This window comes from Temnothorax americanus, unplaced genomic scaffold (assembly GCF_048541705.1).
Source record: "Temnothorax americanus isolate GAGA-0224 unplaced genomic scaffold, ASM4854170v1 Scaffold55, whole genome shotgun sequence".
NCBI classification, from domain to species: Eukaryota; Metazoa; Arthropoda; class Insecta; order Hymenoptera; family Formicidae; genus Temnothorax; species Temnothorax americanus.
In genome coordinates, this window is record NW_027509705.1 from 964,073 (window position 1) to 978,514 (window position 14,442).

The 14,442-nt window shown below is 51.1% G+C and overlaps 1 pseudogene; it reads right to left on the reverse strand.

Moving 5' to 3' along the window:
• Positions 1 to 9,155: 9,155 nt before the first annotated feature.
• On the reverse strand, positions 9,156 to 10,365 carry LOC143904645 (uncharacterized; annotated as a pseudogene).
• Between the last annotated feature and the right edge of the window lie 4,077 nt (positions 10,366 to 14,442).

Consider the following 14,442-nt stretch of genomic DNA (forward strand, 5'->3'; position numbering starts at 1 on the left):
TAGTAACTAGTTGTCTTCTAACCATTAGCAAATGATAACAATTTGGAACGTTACCATTGTTACAGTGCTAGACTAAAGTCAAGCTCAACAGGGTCTTCTTTCCCCGCTAATTTTTCCAAGCCCGTTCCCTTGGCAGTGGTTTCGCTAGATAGTAGATAGGGACAAAAATTGTCGTTTTATTTAACGTGCGGCACCTGCTCGTAGAGCCTCATCCACACGGCCCCCATGGACGCGGGATTGGGATACGCCCAATACGCGCGTACCGACCGAGGTCGATACTACCAGTGCGCCGCAGGATTGCAGGATCCCGCGGCAACCCACTGGTCGGGGCGAGCGACTATCCACGCTCTGCCAGCTAAGCAGGCTGGCACCCGAGCTGTGGGGACGCAAGCTCACCCGTCGGACACCCAAGTTCGTGAACTCGGGTATCCTAGCCAGCATTTGGCTGAACCACTGCCACCACGATGGTCCCACCCGCGACCGGCGGGAGCAAGCTCCCTGTGCGACCGGTCCCCGTGGTACCAGTTTAGATCACTGGTCGGATCTTTGCAGCCAAAGCCACTCCCGGTTGGGTCTCCTGCAGACCCGGCCCCGGTAAGCCGCATTCACCCGTCTCACGCATTCACATTCATTCTTCGCTGAAACACACAAGCCGCAAAACTGCTCAGACTCTCGTATCTTTCCTTTCGCTCCAGTACCTCGCTCACGTCCACTCTACCATCCTCACTCACTCCGACTCCCCATTCGTCCAAGTTCCTACGATCCTCATACATTTCACATTCAACCATCACATGCTTCCAATCCTCGCACTCAGCACCACACGCGCAACTTTCGGTCTCAGACAATCCCCTTTTATGCAGAAACTCATTCAGACTGCCGTGATCCGTCAGGATATAGCCGAGCCATAGGCTCGGCTCAAACCCCGGACAAGCCTCGGCAAACTTCACATCCCGTATGAAGCCATGTGTCACTCGTCCTTTCGCACCGTTATCCCATTCATTCTGCCATTTTTCATACAATCTAGCATTCAGCAACTCCAAACTCTCATCCACATCTCTCACCCTTACTTCCTCTTCGCTCACAACACCTCTTTCACCCAATCTCCAGCCATTCTTAATTCTCACAGTCATACCTCTTTTCACGCACTCCAGGTCCCACGGAAAACCGCCCATCAACACCTGCATGGCCTCCGTGGAGACCGTTCTACAGACATTCAAAACAGGCGCTCATCGCCACTCTTTGGCACCTATTGATCGCCACTCGCGCATATTTGTACTCCATGGCTTCATACCACACGCTCGCACCATACATAACACACGCGGCAAACAAACCCTTATAAATCACACGCCATGTACTCTTTTGCAATCCCCATTCGCTCCTCATCACGCGTCTCAAGTTTCCCACTACGCTCACACACTTCTGTCTCATACGCTCCAGGTGCGGCTTAAAACTCATTCGCTCGCCCATCCACACACCCAGATATCTCACACACTTCACATACCTCACATGTTTCCCATTCACACTAACGCTCGGGTGTCTCGTTTCCGACATAATCAGGAGCATCATCACTGTCTTGCTCTCTGAAACTTTCACACCGACACTCGCACCCCATTTGCTCATTATCCTCATCTACTCGTTCTCCTTTCTCTCCAGATCTGCCCGGCTCTGTCCTTCGACAAGCACGAACAGATCATCGGCATACGCCGTCGCCATACATCCACGTCTGCGGAGTTCCCACAGGAGCTTATCCATCTGTAGGACCCAGATTTCCGGGCCACAGATGGACCCCTGCGGTGCGCCCCGCAGCACCTTCTTCCACACTTCCTCATTCATTCCTATCATACATGCCCATCTCTCATCAAAGTAACTCCTCCACAACCCAATCTTTTCACATTCTTCCTCACACATTTTCTCAATCACGCATGGCCATTCCAGGTTGTCGAATGCACCCTGGAAGTCCACAAAAATTCCCAACACATACTTGTACTCGGACCCACTCACACACTCACGCACGCTATTCCACGCACTCTCGGTCGAACGTCCCTTCACAAACCCGTGTTGTGCCTCACACATTCTTCCACTCATCAATCGCTCCAGCCTATTCACCATCATTCGCTCCAACACTTTCCCAAGCACAGACAACAGGCTCATCGGTCTGTAAGACCCGGGGTCCGACCGCATTTTCTCTGGGGACTTCAACAATACAATCACTCTCGCTTTCTTCCACACCTTTGGAAAGCAGTTGGTACTCAGGCACACATCATACACTCTCTTCAGCCATCCCGGAATTGCGCGCCAAACAGCGCGCACCATTTCCGCCGTAATTCCGTCCAACCCGGGTGCCTTACCCACTTTCATCGCCCTCACAGCCACATCCACTTCATTCCCCTCGAACGTTCTTTCAGTCATCTCTCTCTCTGCCAATCGTACATCTTCCATTCCCGTGTCTGGGAAGAAGCGATCTAGCAGCACATTCGCACTTTCCTCCCACGTACTCGTTGTCCTATCACCCACTCTCATAGCGCTCAGCCTATCACGTCCGTACTTGCCCATGCATACTTTATACACGTCACCCCATGGATCCCGATTACCCTTGTCACTCACGAACTGTCTCCAGTTCTCCTCTTTCACTCTCCATATCATTCTTTTCTACTCTCTGAGTGTACTTTTGTACGCATTCAAACATCCTTCCACTCGATTCCTATCTCTCCCTTTCATTCGCTGGTAGGCACGCCTACACATCCTCACATCCCTCTTTATGCGCTCAAGTTCATCCGTTCACCACACAAGCTTCTTTGCAGCTCCACACATTCGTCTCTTCATTCTATTATCATTCGCCCTCAGGATCCATGATGTGACACGCTCCGCCAACCTATCCGCATTCCAATCATCCATCACATTCACAGCATCCTCAGACGCATACTCCACTAGATCACTCATGTAACCCTCCCAGTCCACGTCTTTACACACCCATCTACGCATACCTTCCATTCGCTCAGCTTTCCCGCCATAAGTCATACGTATCAGCAACACATTATGGTCGCTGATACCCCAATCGCTCTTAACTCCCCATTCGTACCGGCACCCCCTAAACGCATCGCTTACGAGAGTCACATCGATGTCGCTTTCCCCATTGTGTCCGCTAAACGTGTAACTCTCGCTCGGCTCATTCAACACAATCATACCGTTCGCGACAATCCACTCCTCAAGCATTCTGCCACGCATTTTGCTTTCTCTACTGCCGCCCCTACCCTTACTGTACCATAAGGGAGAGACGGCATTCGCATCCATACCCACCAGCACACGCTTTTCTCTGGTTACCATTCGCACCCTGTCCATGTACGCCAGGTAAGGCTCGATGTCTTCACCGAACCGGCAGTACACGGACACCACATACATCTCGCCAAAGTCTCCCTTCAGCCATACACACACGCCATACTCATCCGAGCACTCCCTTACACACAGCACATTGAGATTGGGATCATTCACCACCACTGCTGCTTTGACATACTCGCTCTCACTCACAATCACATCCATTCGTAGCGGGAGTCCAACTACCCTTCCATCCTTCACACACGGTTCCTGCAGCAGTGCCACACTCACTCTACGTTCACACAACATTTCACCTAGATCACACATAACCGCATACGCTCTCTGACAATTATACTGTACTACATTTATACTCGAGACACCCTGCGGGTCCTGCCTAGCCATTGTCAATGGTGCCCGCATACCTGTCCCTGGCTATCTTATACGAGGGACACCCCACGTCGTTAACCGCGTGACTCGCCGGCCGTCCCCGTCTTTGGCAGACCGCGCATACTTTCGGCCCTGTCGCGTTAGGACACTTGTCCTGTCGGTGGCCGTCGAGGCCACAGTGGGAACAGGCATCCTTCGCCGCTTTACAATATTTCGCGACATGGCCCAGATCCAGACACCTATAGCATCTGGTCAACGACGTAAAGTCCGCGACCATACAGCTCCTCCATCCTACATAAATACGCGACGCCTTCTTAAACCTGTCACGCATGCCAGGCGTTACCTCTACTACCCAGTTGACAGTTTCCTCGTCACCTTTGCCCATCCTAAATCGGAATACGACTTCCTCCAGATAGGTTTTCTCTCCCACCCCCTGGAGGAGCTCCGGGTTCTGCCTAGCTATCGCCTGGCGGACACCATTGACCTCTAACCCCCTGGGCACGTCATATAGAATTATGCGGGGCCTTCTGGCCGTCGGCAGATCCGCCGTAAGCCCCTTCTCTCTAATAGCCTGATTGGCTACCAACTTATCCACATCCTCCTTCGAGTGTGTCTGTACCACTACTCTGCCGTCCCTAGTCTTCCTGACATTTCGAATTCTAATGTTAGACGCTACTGGATCAATCGCCTCCAGCAGCGTCTTTCTCACCTCGTCCACCGATTTCTTTTCGGCCTTACTGGCCACGACCACTGAGTAATCCCTTGCCTTGTTCGGTTTTGGTACCACAGAAGCCCCCGCCTCGATCTTGCGACGAGGCTCCTTCTGCCTATTGAGCACATCGGCAAACGTGGCTGGCGGTGGTCTGTTCGCCTCCAACCTCTCCGCCAGACGACCCCTCAAGAACGTATTCTCGCACCCCAACTGCATGACTAACTTATTAGTCTCGCTGAACAGCGCAGAGACCTTTTGTGCCGCTAACTTGCTAAATTTAGCGTTGGGGTCCGACAAAATGCACTCCAACTTGAGTCGGATGTCATGCATCGTCCCAGCAGCCAATATTTCTTTTCTACCGGCACCGTCCCGAACAAATACGTCGTCGTCGCCAGACTCGCTGTCATTCGCGCTCTCGCTACTGTCACCCATCCTGGGCAGGGCCGAGTTTGCCCGTTGCTGGCCGGTTCCTCCGGCCATACCTCTTCCTACCGCTTCGTCCGACTCGCTCTGCGTGACCCTCACAATAGTCTGAAAGCCAGGCGGGCTTCTCCTCAACTTCCCACTACGTTTGAACGTACGTTGGAGTGGGTCACCCATCAAGCTCTCCTCGTCCGTCCCTGTCTCGTCTAACGTCTGTACGTTTGCCCACTTTTTTAGGTCGTGCGCGGGTGTCTTCTCCGAGACCTTCGCGTCAACTTTAGACAGTGCCACCGTCACTGCCTTTGTGATTACTTTTTGTCCAGACACCGTTTTAGTCTCAGTCTTGTCCGTATCCGATGCCTTGTCCATTTCTGTTTTTGCCTTTTTGTCAACAGTTCTTTGTCCGTCCGGGTTGAGGGTGTTTTTAGTGGTCTTCATAATGCATGTACTCTAAATGTTACGACGGTTCGGCCATCATGGCAGCCCATACGCATATGGGCATCTATCCCCGCCGTTTCAAAGCCCTAGTTAAACTGCATGAAAGCTGAGAAGCAGCTTGTCGGGTGATCAGCCCTATTCATGCAGACGTGACTCTATAAAAAGGTTATGTTATTTGATGCTAGAGGTTTAACGTCACCCCTACTGATTGAGCACGTATGCTCCGAAACACCGCCCACTCAAAGTTCGGGCTAGACGTTGCCAGTGTATCTTCCCACTAGCAGGATATGAGGAAATAGTGATCAGCTAATCCTCCATACATACGCCCGGGGGGCCGACTTCAACTCCCAAATAGGCTCCGCCCGGACACGGACAGCAGTTCTTCCACATTAAACATGCGGTTTCACATGGACTTTACTGGCGCTAGGCCAGAACTTACCATTTATTACGCCGCAGAGGTCAGGTACTAACATGACCGCATTCTACGGTCGTGGGGCTACTACTCCCCACTTGGTTAGTCTTCGGGAAATTTTCATCGGCACCCGGCCGCATCTCTGACACCCGACTGTTACAATTACGGACACGCAAACGAACATAGACACTCACGCATTCACACACCCCCAAAACCCCCGCACCTCCTCCGGAAAGAGCCGGTAGCAACCCGAAGGCCCGCGAGCCGGGGGAAGCCCGCGTATCGCCTTAACTCCGTTGGCCTACGACGGCTAAGGCCGAAGCCCGAGCCAAATCGTAGTTACCGGTGGGAACCACGATAGTAGATAGGGACAGAATTGTCGTTTCGTTTAACGTGCGGCACCTGCTCGTAGAGCCTCATCCACACGGCCCTCATGGGCGCGGGATTGGGATACGCCCAATCAGCGCGTACCGACCGAGGTCGATACTACCAGTGCGCCGCAGGATTGCAGGATCCCGCGGCAACCCACTGGTCGAGGCGAGCGACTATCCACGCTCTGACAGCTATGCAGGCTGGCGCCCGAGCTGTGGGGACGCAAGCTCACCCGTCGGACACCCAAGTTCGTGAACTCGGGTATCCTAGCCAGAATTTGGCTGAACCACTGCCACCACGATGGTCCTACCCGCGACCGGCGGGAGCAAGCTCCCTGGGCGACCGGTCCCCGTGGTACCAGTCTGGATCACTGGTCGGATCTTCGCAACCGAGGCCACTCCCGGTTGGGTCTCCTGCAGACCCGGCCCCGGTAAGCCGCATTCGCACGTCTCACGCATTCACATTCATTCTTCGCTGAAATACACAAGCCGCAAACCTGCTCAGACTCTCGTATCTTTCCTTTCGCTCCAATACCTCGCTCACGTCCACTCTACCATCCTCACTCACCCTGACTCCCCATTCGTCCAAGTTCCTAACATCCTCATACATTTCACACTCAACCATCACATGCTTCCAATCCTCGCACTCAGCACCACACGCGCAACTTTCAGTCTCAGACAATCCCCTTTTATGCAGAAACTCATTCAGACTGCCGTGACCAGTCAGGATATAGCCGAGCCATAGGCTCGGCTCAAACCCCAGACAAGCCTCGGCAAACCTCACATCCCGTACGAAGCCATGTGTCACTCGTCCTTTCGTACCGTTATCCCATTCACTCTGCCATCTTTCATACAGCCTAACATTCAACAACTCCAAACTCTCGTCCACATCTCTCGCTCTCACTTCCTCTTCGCTCACAACACTTCTTTCACCCAATCTCCAACCATTCTTGATTCTCACAGTCATACCTCTTTTCACGCATTCCAGGTCCCACGGAAGACCACCCATCAATACCTGCATGGCCTCCGTGGAGACCGTTCTACAGACACTCAAACAGGCGCTCATCGCCACTCTTTGGCACCTGTTGATCGCCACTCGCGCATACTTGTACTCCATGGCTTCGTACCACACGCTCGCACCATACATAACACACGCAGCAAACAAACCTTTATATATCACGCGCCATGTTCTCTTCCTCAAACCCCATTCGCTCCTCATCACACGTCTCAATTTTCCCACCAAACTCACACACTTCTGTCTCATACGCTCCAGGTGCGGCTTAAAACTCATTCGCTCGCCCATCCACACACCCAGATATCTCACACACTTCACATACCTCACATGCTTCCCATTCACACTAACGCTCGGGTGTCTCGTTTCCGACATATTCCCTTTCAGGAGCATCATCACCGTTTTGCTCTCTGAAACTTTCACACCGACACTCGCACCCCATTCGCTCACTATCCTCATCCACTCGTTCCCCTTTCTCTCCAGATCTGCCCGGCTCTGTCCTTCGACAGGCACGAACAGATCATCGGCATACGCCGTCGCCATACATCCACGTCTGCGGAGTTCCCACAGGAGCTTATCCATCTGTAGGACCCAAATTTCCGGGCCACAGATAGACCCCTGCGGTGCACCCCGCAGCACCTTCTTCCACACTTCCTCATTCATTCCTATCATACATGCCCTCTGCATGCATCTCTCATCAAAGTAACTCATCCACAACCCAATCTCTTCACATTCTTCCTCGCACAGTTTCTCAATCACGCATGGCCATTCCAGGTTGTCGAATGCACCCTGGAAGTCCACAAAAATTCCCAACACATACTTGTACTCGGACCCACTCACACACTCACGCACGCTATTCCACGCACTCTCGGTCGAACGTCCCTTCACAAACCCGTGTTGTTCCTCACACATTCTTCCACTCATCAATCGCTCCAGCCTATTCACCATCAATCGCTCCAACACTTTCCCAAGCACAGACAACAGGCTGATCGGTCTGTAAGACCCGGGGTCCGACCGCACTTTCTCTGGGGACTTCAACAATACAACCACTCTCGCTTTCTTCCACACCTTTGGAAAGCAGTTGGTACTCAGGCACACATCATACACTCTCTTCAGCCATCCCGGAATTGCGCGCCAGACAGCGCGCACCATTTCCGCCGTAATTCCATCCAACCCGGGTGCCTTACCCACTTTCATCGCCCTCACAGCCACATCCACTTCATTCCACTCGAACATTCTTCCAGTCATCTCTCTCTCTGCCATTCGTAAACCTTCCATTCCCGTGTCTGGGAAGAAGCGATCTAGCAGCACATTCGCACTTTCCTCCCACGTACTCGTTGTCCTATCACCCACTCTCATAGCGCTCAGCCTATCACGTCCGTACTTGCCCATGCATACTTTATACACGTCACCCCATGGATCCCGATTACCCTTGTCACTCACGAACTGTCTCCAATTCTCCTCTTTCACTCTCCATATCGCTCTTTTGTACTCTCTAAGAGCACGTAGATAGAGAGTAGATAGGGACAGTGGGAATCTCGTTAATCCATTCATGCGCGTCACTAATTAGATGACGAGGCATTTGGCTACCTTAAGAGAATCATAGTTACTTCCGCCGTTTACCCGCGCTTGCTTGAATTCCTTCACGTTGACATTCAGAGCACTGGGCAGAAATCACATTGTAACTATTTGGAGTAACCATTGCTGAATGGTAACAATTAGGAGTTTAACCATAAACTAATTGTAACTATTTGGAGAATTACTATTAACCAATTGTAACTATTTGGGACATTATCATTGACGATTGGTAACTATTTGCAGCATTACTATTAACCAATTGTAACTATTTGGAATATTGTTTATCAATTGTAACTGTTTAGAACGTTACTATTGACCAATTGTAAAATTAATGGTTCTACGATTAATCTGTTAATACATAATTTATTAAGAGTTTAGTACAATAATAAACTTGCATCGCGCAGTTATGCATTTGTAAATTAGTTATACATTTTTTATTTAAATATTTTTTATTATTACGTTTAACTTTCACATATTTAATATATTCGTTTTTTTAAATAAATAATATAATTAATCTTTCTCGAAAGAATTGACGAGCGGTGTGGCATATATCGTCTCTCGGTCATAAGAAACTTGAACGCACTTTTGAGATATCGATTCCGGGAATATACAAATTTGACGAGTTGTTTTCTGCAAAGAAGTACAAAAACTAATGGAACTAATGTTTAGATTGGTATCTTTTATCAGCTCTTCGCCGGTTGGTAGTAACTCGTTTACAAAAAGGGCGCATTTACTTTGATCTGACACGAGAGTTCGAATGATAAGAATATTCCTGATCGTGCCATATTTTGAATCTCTTGTTTTAATAGTGCAATTTTCTCCTTCCTTTAAGCGTTTGTAACTGTCAGTATGATAAAGGACTTTCTTGTAAACAAAACGCTGGAACAAATACACTTCGTCTAAAATCACTGGCTCTATAAGTAATTCTTCGATTAATACTTGTTGTGTTAAAGACAATTGAATATTAACTCCAACTTCAAGTAATTGTAATGAAGGAGCATAATTGATTGTCATCGTTTTATTCTTATCAATTAGCAACTTTTCATATAAAAGTTTTCCGCGTATGGAACAATCGTTACGAAAAAACACAGTGTCGCACAATTAATGTAATGTTTTATATCGCATGTATGTTTTAAATATCTGTTCCGGTACCCAATGTGAATTTTTAAACATTTTGGCAAGAACACCGTTGTAGTGTTCAAAAGGAAACATTGATTGGGCCCATAGAAATCCAAATTGTTTTACAGAATCAGGAATATGCAGGAGTAAGTGAACGTTGAATTTCAAAAGTTCTGGACCGTACAATTGTTCTATCTTGTAAACAAATTTCTCCAGAGCTTGTTTCGCAGTCCGTATATCGGTTTGAGAAACGGTATCTCTCAGAAGTAAATGCATAGTGAATACTAAAAGAAATCAATGCATACTATATTTTTCAGGCATTGATCCTTTTAACCAACAAGTAGTATAGCAGAAAGTTTTTCCACTCAGAAGGTTTCCACATATGTCTGTCGTTTAGCGAACGAAGTGTTCGTGTTATATCAGAAAGAGGTTTTATACATAATAGTATTATGTCAACGGTGTTGTCTTTGCGACCTAAATACCATGGTTTGTCCGATCACTTTGAATCGAACCAACTATCTGCAAACGTTTTCACAACGCCTTGTGGTACACTGTGCATATAATCGGGCACACATGACAACAATACATTAAATACGGGTGTTTAAAATGTAATGAGAAAAAACAAGAGATTGTGTATTGGTCGACATTTGTGGTCGTGATTGCTGAATTGAAAGATGGCTGCGGTGATGCCGTTACCAGCTTCATCTTCGATATTATGTATTCTTGCGCGCTCTGCGTCGACCGCGTTGCGCCCCAGAGACGGATCACGCCGCGGCGGCGTGATACTGCGCATGCGTGAGCGTGCCGGTACGTGCGTGCAGCTCGCCGAGCGGGCATTCGTTGTTCATCTGTCGTCACGGATAATCGTGTTTGATTAATACTTCTTGCAAAACAATTCGTTTAATCAAGTTGAGAATAGATACGCGATTGTAATCGTTACGATATTCGAGTCATTATACAAGAACCGATAGTTGTTAGTATTGTCGAGCGAGGCTGTTCCGGTAAAGCTGAGAGGAACGATACCAAAATATTCAATTACCCTCGGACCGAACAGCAAAAAGGAAGGACGAGCGTCAGTAGGGAAGCAATAGATACTCCGAGCCCAGGGATCACGGGTTGCGGTTAGCGGGGTCGGGATGGGCTTCGCTGCCGCGGGGGGAGCGCCGTAAGCGGTGGGCGACGGGGTCGAGGTACGGTGTTAAGGGTCACCGGGGGGGAGGGCTATGCGGGGGGAAGAAAAAACTGTGCGAGAGGGGGAGCGCGACGCGAGGGGAACACATTATGTAAGGTTGGGTGTGGCAGGGCTGCCAACAGGGGTTTGGCGCGGGGCAGGGTCGCCAACGGGGACTCGTTGCGGGGATTTGGGCGTTTTCCGAGGGGCGCTCGGAGCGGCGCTCGCGCCGTTACCGATCGTTTTGGAGAATCGCGGGCCAAGTATATTTTTTGTTTGTTTTTTTCTTTTTATTTGTCGTCGTCGCTCGCGCGCGTTTGTTTTCCGAGGGGGCGTTCGGAGCGGCGCTCGCGCCGTTACCGACCGTTTTGGAGAATCGCGGGCCAATATATTTTTTGTTTGGTTTTTTCTCTTTATTCGTCGTCGTCGCTCGCGCGCGTTCGTTTTCCGAGGGGGCGCTCGGAGCGGCGCTCGCGCCGTTACCGACCGTTTTGGAGAATTGCGGGCCAATATATTTTTTGTTTGTTTTGTTTGTTTATTTCTTCTTTATCGTCGTCACTCGCGCGCGTTCGGGCGCGTCCAAACTCGTTCAAACTCGTTCGAGGTCGTTTCTCTGGACGTTTCGGGAGGTGGGGAGAACGACACGTTTGAGGTAATTCGTTTCGCGGGGGGGTCTCGCGCGCCGGTCTTTGTCGTCGTCGTCGTCGTCGTGTTTTTTTTCTTTTTTTACTCTCGGACCAAAGGTCGTTTCGATCCGCGTCGCGACGGGCAGGATGTGATTTTCCTGCCCATCCCGACGTATCGAGATCGATGGAGATGACTCATCTCTTCGTTCGATCGGACGCGGAAGGTACGCGCGAGCCAACAACAGGCACGTACCGACGCACGACTCGTCCCAGCCCACTACGTATCTCATGTATTACGACGTGAACAATCTGTACAGCTGGGTTATGAGCGAATCGTTGCCCTACGCGAATTTCCAGTGGCTCGACGACCCTGAGAATTTCGACGCGACGACCGTGCCGGCGTACAGCGACGTCAGTTACATTTTGGAGGTGGATCTCGAGTACCCTCGGGACCTGCACGACGCCCACGCGGATCTGCCGTTGTGCACGACGCGCGACAAGCGCCCGGCAAGCGACAGGAGAAACTGCTCGCCACTCTCTACGACAAATCGCGCTACGTGACGCACTAACGAAACCTGCAGCAATGTCTGCGACTAGGTATGCGTCTGACGCGCGTTCGTCGTGTGCTGCGATTCGTCCAGTCGCCGTGGCTTCGCGTCTACATCGAGCTGAACACCGCGCTTAGGACGCGCGCGAGCAACGAGTTCGAACGGAATTTGTACAAACTGATGAACAACGCCGTCTTCAGCAAGACGATGGAAAATGTGCGCGATCACGTGGACGTGCGTCTCGTGACGCGATGGGACGGGAGATACGGCGCGGAGGCGTTGATCGCTTAGCCGAATTTTCACAGCAGAAGCGTCTTCTCGGAGAATTTGGTGGCGATCGAGCTGCGAAGGCTCGAGGTAAAATTCAGCAAGCCTATCTACGTGGGTATGTCTATTCTCGAGATATCCAAGACGCGTCTCTACGAGTTTCACTACGACTACATGCTGCCGCTCTATCGCGACCGTTGTTGAATTGCTTACACGGATACGGACAGTCTGATCTATTTGCTGGAGTGCGAAGACGCGTATGAGCGTATGAAACGCGACGTGCACAGGTTCGACACGAGCGATTACGCGGAGAACAACGCGCACGGTATGCCGCGCGTCAACAAGAAGGTGCCCGGTTTGATGAAGGACGTGAACAACGGCGCGATCATGACGGAGTTCGTGGGCCTCAGAGCGAAGATGTACACTTACAGGGTACTTGAGCGCGACGACACCAAGAAAGTAAAGGGCGTCAAGAGAAACGCAGTCGCGAAAAGGATCACATTCGAGGATTGCGTGGCGTGCCTGCGGAACGCGCGCGAGCTGAAGACGCGCCAATCGTGCATACGCTCGACGCTGCACGAAGTTAACACCGTGTCGGAGCAAAAACTAGCCCTCAGTCCGCACGACGACAAGCGATACGTGACGTCGAACGGCGAGGAGACGCTGCCCCGATTCGTCAGAGACATGCCGAATTTGTTCACGGACATCGCGCTGGTAAGCGCGCGACTCGCACTAACATCGCGACCGACGCGACCGATCAATTTATGACGAAGCCGGCCTCGCGAAGTTCCTCGATTATCGACAGGATTTCGTTGTCGTAAGAGTCATTGCCGGCCCGACGAGAGGCGTCCAGCAGTCGAAGTCTATCGACCAGTTTGTTAGGATCGTCCCAGTGAACGTAATCGACAGCGTTGTCGGTCAGTCGCATGGCCGACGGTAGCCCGGCACCTTTCATAGTCCCAACTCTGTGAGACGGGTTTACGAGCGGCGCTATTATATTTTTGTACTTCGGTCCCTTGTTGCCCTTGACGGGATTGTCGGCTTTGCCACCACGTTTGTGAGCGCTGGTAGAGAAAAGTATACTCCTGTACGTTAGTTTGTCCTTCTCCGTGTAGATTTTAGGGTCGGGTTTTTCCATAAAGATCAACTCGTACAGGCCGCGCGTGCCTTTGTACCGTACACCGTCGATGACCATGGAGTCATCCGGGTTCACGTCGAATCGTTTGTTACCCAGCATCGTCATGGTTGTCGCGGGAGCCGAAATCAGCCGCGCCGCACGCGGCTCTCTTTTTTCCGCGGTCGTCGTCGTCCTGATCGGCGTGGCGAAAACGTCGTCGTCCTCCCCGTAATCGCGCTCCAGATCGGCGCCACCGTCGTCGTCGTTCTCGCTATCCTTCTTCGCTCTCTTCGTCGCTTTCATTTTTCTCGCGAACGCAAAGCCACCGCCGTCGTCGTCAATCTTGCCCGGTCCTTTACTCGTGCGTTCCACGTCGTCGGCGAGTCGTTTCAGAGGTCCGACAATAGGCTCGTACCTCTTTTCCAGAGCGATCTCGCTCTAAATTTTTCCGGCCCTGAGAGCGGCGTACTTCCTGCGAATCGAGGCGCGCGTTTTGGCTATCTCTCGCGCGGTCCTCTCCTCCGCGATCGCGCTCATACTCGCGTCGTTCGACGAAGCGCACTGATTGGCTCTACAGCACGGCGAAGTCGTGGAAGCCCCGTTTGTACCGTCCTCCTCGCAACGGGCTGTCCTTGTCTATCACGGCGAAACCGTAGGTGCGTCGCCAACACTCGCGACAGAAAGCGCGAAACTCGTCGTACGACATATCGATGTTCACGTGATCGTCGTACACGTGTCGCAGATTGGTGCCGTCCTGCCTAAACAGGATCAACAGATTTGCGTTGTCGCGCACGAGATGCTTCGGTATTTTGGCGTACGTCTGACAGAAATAGAAGCAATCGATGTTCGAATGTCGACCAATGGAAAGTTCTGTCCCGCTTGTCGCAGGCCACGTCGTCGAAGACGAAGACCGAGTCGGGAAGCGCCTCGTCGGGGGGAACGACGTCGC